General features: G+C 35.7%; 1 long non-coding RNA gene across 2 annotated transcripts; it reads right to left on the reverse strand.

Annotated features, from left to right (window-relative positions):
- Positions 1 to 535: 535 nt before the first annotated feature.
- LOC145683332 (uncharacterized) lies at positions 536 to 11,586 on the reverse strand. Of its 2 annotated transcripts, XR_014131049.1 has the most exons (4): positions 11,201 to 11,586; positions 6,777 to 6,936; positions 4,335 to 4,477; positions 536 to 761 (listed from the first exon to the last, which is right to left on the reverse strand). It is a non-coding gene; the product is annotated as an uncharacterized LOC145683332 (long non-coding RNA). The 2 variants fall into 2 exon arrangements; XR_014131048.1 differs by lacking the exon at positions 11,201 to 11,586 and having other exon boundaries at positions 6,777 to 7,825.
- Between the last annotated feature and the right edge of the window lie 416 nt (positions 11,587 to 12,002).

Genomic DNA, 12,002 nt, shown 5'->3' on the forward strand with positions numbered 1-12,002 from the left:
TTCATAACCAACACAATATATTTTATATTAAATTACAACTTAGTATAAGTAACGTATACATTATATATCCAAAATATATTTGTCTTGAAACAAAGTAATCTTTTTAATAAGGATTAACAAGTTATACTTCTTTTCTTTAACAAGTTATACTAGTAACAACACCATCCGTATATCAACAATACCACCATTCTTTAGCTTTAAATCACCTAAATATCTTCTTCTCCGCTTTCGTTTTTTCCACAAGTTGTAACCTGTAGCAAATATCGACGGAGAAAAATACTGCTTTCGTGATTTTCTAAATATAAAGTCGCTTAGAAAACATCTCCAGAAACACGAACAGCCTAACAGGTGTTTACTGCAAATGTTTCTCACCATAACCTCGTTGAAAGTGTTCCAAAACCCGTTGCTTCAGCTGTGACTTATGAATTGGTGTACACGTTGTTCCAAATTTTAATGTAGAAACTTATGAAGGATCAACCAATGATCAGCCTTTCCAAGATTTGATGTAGAAGTTTATGAAAGAACAGTTGGAAAAGACGTTATGCAAGTTTTATTCTTTTTAAAACCAAACTTGAATAGCAGGCCAGATATACAAGAGTGCATGATCAGAATATTGTCGATTACATAAGGAACTTGTTGGTTGTGGATAGATGGATATTCTGAAGGAAAATGTATTACAAAAATTGTAGCCTTTACATTTACCCTTTGAGAATATTCTCATCTTCTATGTCCTTCCACTCAGGCACCAACTCATCTATAGCCTGAAACCAAATATACTCAATAAGAAATTGTCCATAAATTGTAAAGGAAGTCAAAACCAATCTTAAAGCTACAAACTCACTCACTCACTCACACACACACACACACACACACACACATATATATATATATATATATATATATATATATATATATAATGTAAGATGTCTCGAAAGTCCCCTGACATAGGGTAACACTGTTATTATCAGAGTTTTAACAAAACGTAAGAGGGAAGACTATTTCCAAATATGATATTTTCAATCTACAGTGAAAAGATCTTTTAAATGGGACGAGCCGTTTGGGCTGTACACTCTTTATGCACCCAACGTTAAACGAAACTTCAACGTTGCCATTTACCTGGACCCACAACATAAGTGAATGAAGTTACTGTCTTTTACGCTAACATGTCGACGGAGAGACAACCTTTCAAACAGTAAATTCATTCACTTATGTTGTGGGTTTAGGTTAATGCCAACGTTGCATTTTCGTTTAACATTGGGCGCATAAAGAGTGTACAGGCAAAACGGCTCGTCCAATTAAAAAAAAAAAATCCTTCACTTTAGAGTGAAAACATCATATTTGTAGATGTTTTTTACTCTTACATTTTGTTGTAACTCTGATAATAACAGTGTTACCCTATGTCAGGGGACTTTTGAGACACCATATATATATATATAAAGTGTTAATGAACAGGTGACTCCTCACATGAAAGTAAGTGTGGTCGAAAGAGCATAGTTTCGGAGTTATAAGCTACCGAAAACGCGAAAAAATTAACTTCAAAGTTCCGCAGCTCCACTCCTATGGAGCATATTTCAATTGGATGCAAACCAACAATACTACAATATAGCAAACATGAAAAAGTAACAAAATTTGAAGGTTTTCACAATCCGAATATCTGTTTCAGAATCTTCCGGTACTTGTGCGACAATTTTTAGAGAAGCAGTTTGGGACTAGTTAAAATTTTATGAGTACTCCCAAACTGCCTGTCTAAAAATCGTTATGCAACAACTGGAGAATTCTCAAAAATGGATATTTGGATAGGGCACATACTAATGGAGCTATGGACCTTTAAAATTAATCTGGTCACTTCTTCGGCAGTCTTAACTCCGAAACTATGCACTTTTAACCGCAGATTCATTTTTTTTAAATTATAATGTGAGGAATCACTTGTTACAGTTTGTGGTCTAGTTCATTCACACGCTGTACAATGTACTGTATATATATATATATATATATATATATATATATATATATATATATATATATATATATGGTGCGTCATTTATAAACTCCAATGATTACAACGGGAAGACCAAAAGAGAGGAAGAGGAGCGAAACTTCGTAGGATGCAAGTAGGGGGAGGGGGACACATTAATCTGTATTAGGCATCAACATCCAGTGAACAGTGATGTCAACCCCATATAAAATTAGTTTTTTTTAAATAACACCACATTAGGTTATTACAAATTTAAAATCTGCATTTAAAGAGAAAACAAACAATGCCAAACTTATTGTTCAATGTTGCAAACCAACAATACTACAATATAGCAAACATGAAAAAGTAACAAAATTTGAAGGTTTTCACAATAGTAATAACGCAAATAAGACAGACGGGGCAAGGCATATCGAATGTACCTTTTGGTAAAATACTACCATGAAGATTTGACGTATTTCGAAGAGATTGGAACAAAATTATAACAAACTGAAAATTTGACTTTTCAAAGGCATTACTTTGGAAAGTTTAATATGTAACTATCACATTTAATTACGTACATTGCTTTCGAAAAACATTAAAACCATAATAACTTTATTGTTCTTTGATATCTCAAACCGTTCGAGAGATAATTTTCGAGAACAACATTTTGAAAAAGTTCAATTTTTAATTTGTTACAATTTTGTACGTATCAATATGTCAAGTATTGAGTGTACTGTTTGACACTAAGGTACATTCGATAAGCTTGCCTCGTATCATTTCTATTGTAGAAGCCTTCCAAGTTTTTTCTTCTTTCCATGAAAATGAAATCTTAAGTTTTACGTCCCACATTTATGCCAGTTAGGCTAAAGGAGATGGTGATGATGAGAAATGAATGAAATGGTGGAATGAAGAAAGTGGGAGGAAACGGGAGAACCCCGAGAAAACCTATGAGTACGATGTTTGTCCACCACAAAGTCCACACGGCGCGAGGTGGGATCGAACCAGGGACCCTAAGCACCGGAGGTGAACGCTCTACCACTGAGCAACCGCGCCCTCTTTTTTCTTTTCATGTTTGGGAAACTAGGGTTGTTAGTTTCCACCACTGAACATCAATTGTGGTATTGTTTGTTTTCTCTTTAAGCGTAGATTTGCAATTTGTAATAAGATAGTATGCAATTTGTTTTCTGAAAAACCTAACTTTATATTACACTAGCAAGACTGTTCTCCGGGTGTTGATGCTTAATATGTGTGTACCCTTATCTTCTAGTTGCTTTGTCACAGTTTCGCTTCTCTCACTTTTTTGGTTTTCCGTTTTAAGGTTGAATATTATAAATGACTCACCGTATATATAAACTAGCAATTAAAAAAGTAACTGTGCAATTGTAATTAGTAATATTAGATTTGTTCTTGCAGTTATTTATAATTCGTGACAAACTACACAATTTATGAATAGTGTCTTATAATTTCTTAAATTACCTATTGATGGGATATATTGTATGTACAAACAAGTAGTACTGCCACGTGTACACCACGTGAAGGAGTTTGGTTTGTATGCTATAATATTTTTTTTTCAATATTACAATCGAAAATTATTGTAATTTCTACCTCTCCTTTTCTTCGTATATATTAGAAATAGAAAATACTATTGAGACGCTAAATTTATTGCAGAAAACCGCTTCCTGCCATCTATTACCGTTTCAATTCTATAGCGATCAACGTTAAAACCGGAAGTGGTTGATCTTTGCAACTTCCGGTTTGAATACGGTTTCAAGATAAAAAATGGGTTCTTATTCTTGCAATACTAAATTGATTGTGTAAAGCTGCTTCTCGATATACCTAAGTGTTTGCTCTACGTAGATTAATATTAAAACCGGAAGTAGTAAATTTCCCCCACCTCCGGTTATAGTAAGGAAGTACAGTTAAGGATGCTATATTTTAGTTATTAAAATACTCGCCTCCTAGTGTTAATAACTTCACCGATATTTCGTAATCACTATCAGGATTCCTTCAACGGGGCTGTGGCTCGTTATTATGAATATAAGACCACATGGTCCGTTTCTTAGAACAGTAAAATAAAAGTTTTTTCCAAGTTTTATATCAAATAAGGAGTGAATAATTGGTTTGTACACGCCAGTAATATAACTATGTACATTTATTGAAATAAAAATATTAACTCATTACTTATACTATTTCTTATTGATAAAATTAGATGATACCATCTCATCCTTATCCAAATTCCCTTTATCTGTGTTAAACCTGGAATTTTTTGTTCAGATGAAGCAGAATACATTCTCCCACTTCTTACTTTTCAAGGCCTGGAAACTAGCTAATTATACAAATTTGTAATTTCATAAATGAAAGTAAATATTATTATTTTTACCTTTACGTGAAAAAAGGAGAATCTTTGTTGGCTTTCGTATTTTATGAGTCTCCACGTTCCAGCTGTGTCTTTCTTCCTCGCAGTTGATGTTACTACAGGAAAATGTCTTCTCAATAAAGTAAAAAGGACTGTGCTTCTTGTATCTGGAAGAAAAGAATAAGCATTCAGCATCCCTTTCAAACTTAAGAAAATAAACTGTGAAACATTCATTATCGTTCTCTTTTAGTATAAGGCATCACCTTGGAAATACTTGTTACGTTACATAATCAAATTTACAGCCACTGTGTCACTATTTTAAACCACAAGTTACTCGGTAGTATGTGTTATCATGCTAATAAAAAAAAAGCGAAGACTTCCCACGAATAAACTTTATATCCAAGGCATATTCACAAGTAGTAAGACACTGTAAATATATATTTTGAACATATGTCACCATGCTCGTCAAGGCAATTATTCCAGGGGTACAAAGCATGGTAACTACATTAAAAAAAAAAAAAAAAAAAAAAAAAAAACACCTGGGTCAAGTCACTGAAGCAATGTCACGATTGCCTGCTCCATTTCCGAGACAAAGCATGCTCTTCTGACCCTAAAAGGCCCAGTTATTTTCCATTTTAAACTAGAACTATGACAGTTTAACACTGCTCAGCTAAAAAGGATTGACTCGTAACCTGTTTTGTAATCAATAATAAGTCAATGACCTATAAAACATGTCCTGAGGTCTTGTATTTACTTTCTTAGCAGTTGAGTTACCATGAGAAAAGTGCTACCTTGAACTACTGTAACTGAGCTTCTCCCGCTGAAGGTACTACCTTGAGAAACTATGGTGGAAAATAGCAAACTCTATACCAAAAATGTACATACTTGCAAATCCACGCTATTAGATACATTCTAAATAAAAATTACATACTGCTCTTGGAATAATAAACATTTCTGAACAGTGTATATACACTTATTTATTAAAAACTAAATTAACTTAACGTTGTCTTCATCAAACACTAACTGAAAGAGATATTCAGAGCATAGACATTTATATTATAGAAACTGTTACATTGTATTTTAGTTTTAATAAATAAGTGTATATACTCTAGTCAGAAGTGTTAATTATTCATTGAGTTCCAGAATCACGAAGGATAGAGATACTGCTCTTGATGGCGCAAAGTGTAGTTTTTTTTTTTTTTTTAATTATTTTGATATTTCAAAAGAAATGAAATCTGAGTTTTACGTTCCATGGAACTGCGTATAGGCTAAAGCAGAAATCGATTATGGAAATGAATGAAAAAAATGAAATGAAATCTTTGAGTTTTACGTCCCACGGTTAGGCTAAAGGAGACGGTGATGATGAGTAATGAATGAAATGGTGGAATGAAGAAAGTGGGAGGAAACGGGAGAACCCCGAGAAAACCCACGCACACGGTGTTTGTCCACCACAAAGTTCACTTGGCGGGGGCTGGGATCGAACCCGGGACCCCAAGCACCAGAGGTGAACGCTCTACCACTGAGCCACCGCGGCCCCCCTGGAAATGAATGAAGAGGAGGAATGAAGAAAGTGGAGGGAAATAGAATAACCCCGAGAAAACCTCTTCACACAGTGTTAGTCCACCACAATTTTCAATAGGCGCGTACTGGTATCGGAACAACGGCCCCACGCACCACAGATGAACGCTCTAATACTGATCAACCGTAGTCCCTTTTTGATATTTTAAGAATGTCTTATAACAAGAAAGAAGAAAACAAGAAAAGCAGCAGCGACAGAAAGCTATTTACGAAGATACCAAAGAGGGTGGAAATAATTTCAAATAAAACTAAACTGATGTGACTTTCTTCAAGATAGACTGCAGCTTAGTATAAAGAGAAACAAACTTTGTCCTAGGCTTTTGAGCAGGAGATGAAGAAATCGAACCTTCTATCGATAAATAACATTAAATTCAAATAAGCCACAATAAAAGAAACAACTGAGCAATGGTAGTTCTCGAGGAAAGTCACAATGTTAAAAATAAACGTTTTATTGGTATAAACTAAGGAAGTTGATCGACATTTCATTGTTAGCGTATTATACAAAGATTAGTAAGATACATTAAGTTTTCTTCTATTAGACAGTAGTGATAAAATGGCAATTCTTTCCGATGTGACTTTCCTCAAGAGATGATATGGATATCTAAAGATTAACGTGGAATATTTCAGTCACACCTCACAAATGCCGGAATGGAATCTTCTGTACAGCCAGTGAATATTCTATATTCTCTACACTTCGACTTACCCAAATGACGCAGCACAGAATATACTATTAACAATAGTAATTAACACTATTGTATCAAACACACTGAAATAAATCAATTTGTATTCCTGCAATTCTGCTATTACAACAATATATTACATTTATTTGCTGAAAACGAAGCAAAGGCAAACACATTCTCCTTATGGGGAAAAAATATCAACACTAACCTGAATTAAGATTTTCTCTTTTCAGTACTGTTGTTAAATATAGTGTCTCTGGCAAACTTCTAGGTTTCTTTACCAAAATTTCCTCCACTTTTGTGTTCAGGTTTAGCCACTTCTCTAAGAGACGTAATACTTTGTATTTATGTGTGAAATCAATCTCAATCTATCAGAAAAATGAAGGAGTAAATACATATGTTTATTTCAAGAACCATTATTTTTCGTAGCAAAATATTTAAATTTCAGTGGGCTAGGTAACAAATAGGCTTCGAATAGTTATGCATTTTCCATGTTTCTTATGCAAATGCATATTTATCGTATTTTACGAGACTGCATATTTTATAGCATCTGTTTTTCTTCCAATGCACATTCAATGGTATCTGCTGCAAAGACCATAATTTGTAAGTGAACATGGAAATATAACTCATTTATCGATGATTTTTTTAACAAAATTGCCCCTGCTAGGACGGAAATTCTATTTTTGCACAGATTTTCTATCTTGTTGAGTGATCAGAAATCTGCTACGAAATGTCACTGACCAAATTCCTTGAAATGGAATCCAGTTGAAACAGGGGTCACCTTTATCTATTGATGATAACACTCCAGCAGTTTTGAAGAGACAAGTAAGCTGGTTATGTGTTATCTATGATTGCAGTTCGGCATACCAAACAGAAAAGAGGACATATTTGCATGCATATTTTGAGGTTTTTAGTGCATGACTATCCGAAGCCTTGTAATAAAACATTTTGTATTATGTATTACTAATCTAACATTTTTCCACATCTTTTCTTTCAATATCCCTGTTCTGCGCCTAAACAGTTTTTAAAATATTATACAACCTTTTTAATTTTGCACTCTAATCACGCATAGAGCCGGATTTTATGAGGAAAACGGAAATGTTAGCTTTTTTGACCATTATATGTTTTCCTTATTCAAGTACGACCTTCATTTTCCTGTACTAAATTGTGAAACGAAAGAAGTACCTTTAGAACATACACTACTTTTTAATCCTAAGTACCTTTACAACATACACTACTTTCGAATCCTATTCCGTCTGCCGCTGGTTGTCTTTATTGGCTATTGAACCGGTGTCTTCGTATACTAGAGCCGCTACCTCTCTGGCTCCGACAGTTCTGCACGTGGCCAAAACAATGTTGCCAATTTGTCGTGGGTTTAACCGTATACAGGTACACTAAGAATAAACAGAAAAAGCAAGCGAATTTAATCGAAATGAATTGCTTAAGAAATCCTGAATTTTCATGGCTTTTTTAAACTTTCCGTGTAAGAAAACTATACAAAGTTTTTTTTTTTTTTTTTTTTTTTTTGCCTGGAGTAACCAAAACTGCAGGAGAATTAAGTTCTTCGGAACATTTTTAGTTTGTTATGTTCTAAACAGTGGATGTTCCCACACGCAAGACATCAGCAACTCTGTTCACCACACTGGTCACAGGAAGAAGAGGACCTCCATTATCGCGCTAGTTCTCGAAATATTCACGAAGTCTGCATATAAATTCTCGGTATTGTCCTTTATACACTCCTATTTTCTTTGGCTTCGGTTCTGAAGAACTAACCATTGTCACCAATTAAATACAACAATATTCTTAAGAGCACACCCAAAACGGAAAGGAAACAACTCAAAGTTGCAATAATCGAATACAATCTCAAAGTACTTTTCACTCAACTATGCACAAACGAAAGGAAGAAGAAAGAGTGGCTACAACGTCTGCTTTCCGTGTCAACGCGGTGACAGCTCGGTCACTCATTGGGCCTTGTAGGGGGGGGGGAGTGTCAGTGTAGTATAAACCCTCGATTTCTTTTTCGCATAGCCGTCAGAGCCAGGGATACAGCGGCTACAGTATAGTGGCCAGCATGTGCAAGTTGTGCAATATTCGTTGCCTAACCAATATCAAGTTCCTGCAAAACTTGTCATGTGTAGTACGGATTCAAGAAATTCAAAAAGGCAGACAAAAAAGCATTATCTCCAATCAAGAAATACTTTATTATCAATTTCAGATACTTTATTAAATTCTAATATAAGTTTATTACTCAATGTTAGAGCCATTAACGGCCATGTACATAACGTTATTTTAACAGTAGTAGCATTCGAAAATGTAAAACTATGCAATATTAGGAGTTATACCGCTGAACACCAGTTCACCGATTAAATTACACATGAAAATGAAGTCATTAAGCTTTACATCGCATGGTTATGCCAGTTAGGTTAAAGGACACTACGATGATGAGAAATGAATGGAATGATGGGAAGAATAGTGGGAGGAAACGGGAGAACCATGAGAAAACCCACACATGGTGCTTCTCCACCACAAAGTTCACATGGTGCGAGTTGGAACCGAACCAGGGACTCAATGCACCAGAAGTGAATGCTCTATTACTGATCAACGGTAGCCCTTTTGATATTTTAAGAATGTCCTTTAACAAGAAAGAAAAAAACAAGAAGAAAATGAAATGAAATCTTTGAGTTTTACGTCCCGCGGTTATGCCGGTTAGGCTAAAGGAGACGGTGGTGATGAGAGATGAATGAAATGGTGGAATGAAGAAAGTGGGAGGAAACGGGAGAACCCCGAGAAAACCCACGAGCACGGTGTTTGTCCACCACAAAGTTCACTTGGCGGGGGCTGGGATCGAACCCGGGACCCCAAGCACCAGAGGTGAACGCCCTACCACTGAGCCACCGCGCCCAAAAAAAAAAAAGTGACGAGAGAAAATTACGTACAAAGATACCACACAGGGTCGAAATAATTTCAAATAAAACTAAACTGATGTGTCCTTAGTATAAAGAAAAACAAACTTTTTCCCAGGCTTCTGAGTAGGAGGTAAAGAAATCGAACTTTCTATCGATAAATAACATTAAATTCAAATAAGCTACAATAAAAGAAACAATTGAGCATTGGTTGTTCTCGAGGGAAGTCAGAATATTAAAAATAAACGTTTCATTGGCATAAGCTAAGGAAGTTGATAGACAATTCATTGTTAATGTATTATACTAAGACTAGTACGGTACATTAAGTTTTCATCTATTGGACGGTGGTGATAAAATGGCAATTCCTTCCGATGCGACTTCGCTCAAGAGCGGCCACTGGAGTTTTAAATTCCTCTTGCACATGTAAAAAATGAAAAGAAATCTTTAAGTTTAACGTCCCTCGATTATGCCGGTTAGGCTAAAGGAGACGGTGATAATGAGAAATGAGTGGATAGGGTGGAATGAAGAAAGTGGGAGGAAACGGGAGAACCCCGAGAAAACCCACGAGCACGGTGTGTCCACCACAAAGTCCACATGGCGCGAGCTGGGATCGAACCAGGGACCCCAAGCACCGGAGGTGAACGCTCTACCACTGAGCCACCGCGCCCCCTCTTGTACATGTAAGTTCACGATCCTCGTTTATTTGTATACCTACCATCGCTGACGCGCCTGCTCCCTACGGATACACCCCTCCCAACTGCTCGAATATCCCTCTACCCTTCTGCCCTGAATCGGTTAAATAGAGGTCGTGCTTTTTAGTGGCCACCTAGCACAATTTGGTTCATCTTTTATTTACGGAAGTTTTTTTATGTCCTACTATATTTATACATGTCCTACTATATTTATACTGAGCCTTCCTCAAGTCATCTGCATTCAGGGGTATAGGCAGAAGTTTTATCTTGGAGGGGCCCATCGCTTTTTAAGCGGGAGCAGCTACAATGTACAAAGCCAAAAAAAAAAAAAAGTGTTACAGGTAGTGATTTGAAACCTGAAGAAACAGGAAAATTTGGTTTCCGTCCACAAAAATAAAACACTGCTCATTTATTTATTTGCTTTTATCACCATAAATATTATGTACAAGTTAGTTTTAATTATGCGTAACCAAGAACTACTGCCAGGACCAAACGTTATACCTTTGTGGATAACTATTTTAATTTAGGCTCTTTTACACAGAATCTATCTACAGAAGACGGGAGGGTTCTAGAACGCATGTTCCCCTATATGGATTAGTAGCTAGATTGATTCCTTTCTGTACACCAAAGTTTGATGTTTAATCCACATAGTATTGACGAACGAGCGTTAGCGTGTGAAGGCGGGTTAGATCCCCGCTGCGGCACGTTCTTTTCTGTCTTTATTACAGCTAAATGAGAGCGAGGACCTGTGTTCTAGAATCTTGCCCATAAACTGATTTTTTTTTTATTTCACTTAATTTCCTGACAAAAATATTTATTCATTATTCGTGACCAAAATAAAAACACCATAATTATTTTACTAACAGTTATATCTTGCTTCCTGTTTTACATCAAGTTACGCAAAAAAAAAAAAAAAAAAACGAATGAGATCCGAATTGAGAAACGGAATAAAAACATCGTTTTTCACCAAATTTTCCAGTTGATAAAAATGTATTCTAAACCACTAGTTACAGCATATAAAAATATAATGTACTTACAAATCAGTTTAGCACCATTATTTAGGCCTAATGGTAGTATTTACAGTAGCTTTTTAAAATGGTGATATTTTTCCATCAGTAAGAATCGGTAAACTTTGTTATTTTTAAATGACTGAAACGAAGTAATCTAATGGCAATGTTTTAAAAGTTTGGTATTTGGATGCTCAGGAAATCATCTGGGGGACTGGCCCCGACGGAACTCCTATGACTACACCCTTGCTGCATGCACTATCTAGTAAGCTCCTCATTTAGTGCATGCTCTGTTAAAAGAAATACAAAACTTTATTCTGACCTGAAAATGTAAGAAATGTGTCAAAATTTGGTAGAACCGTGTGCTCGAGTAATGCTGAGTATCAAGTTTTCTTTTATTAGACACTAGTAATAAAATGGTAATCCTTTCCGGTGTGACTTCCCATAAGAACCACCACTGGAGCTTTAATCCCTCCTGCACTCTGGTGATGAGACGGGGTCCTGAAAATTAACGTGGACTCATTGTTCGTAGTTTCAGTGAAATTTTCCTAATCTAGGAAAATTTCAAAAGTAAATTTAGCGAAAAGGGAAATTTTATGATAAAACGTCAAAATCTACGGAAATTCTCGCACTGACTTATTAAACAATATAAATGTTTAGTTGTTGACTTGAGTTTATCGTCCCTTTGCGTAGCGAGGCTATATGAGACGGGACCTACTGATTAACGGGGAAGGTTCTAGATTACTGGTCCCCCATGTAGGTTAGTAGCTGGGTTGGTTTCTTTCTCTACTAAAGTTTACACATTTAATCTACACAGTATTGCCGAGCGAGC

This window comes from Thermobia domestica, chromosome 4, assembly GCF_964235325.1.
Source record: "Thermobia domestica chromosome 4, izTheDome1.hap1.1, whole genome shotgun sequence".
Taxonomy (NCBI): Eukaryota; Metazoa; Arthropoda; class Insecta; order Zygentoma; family Lepismatidae; genus Thermobia; species Thermobia domestica.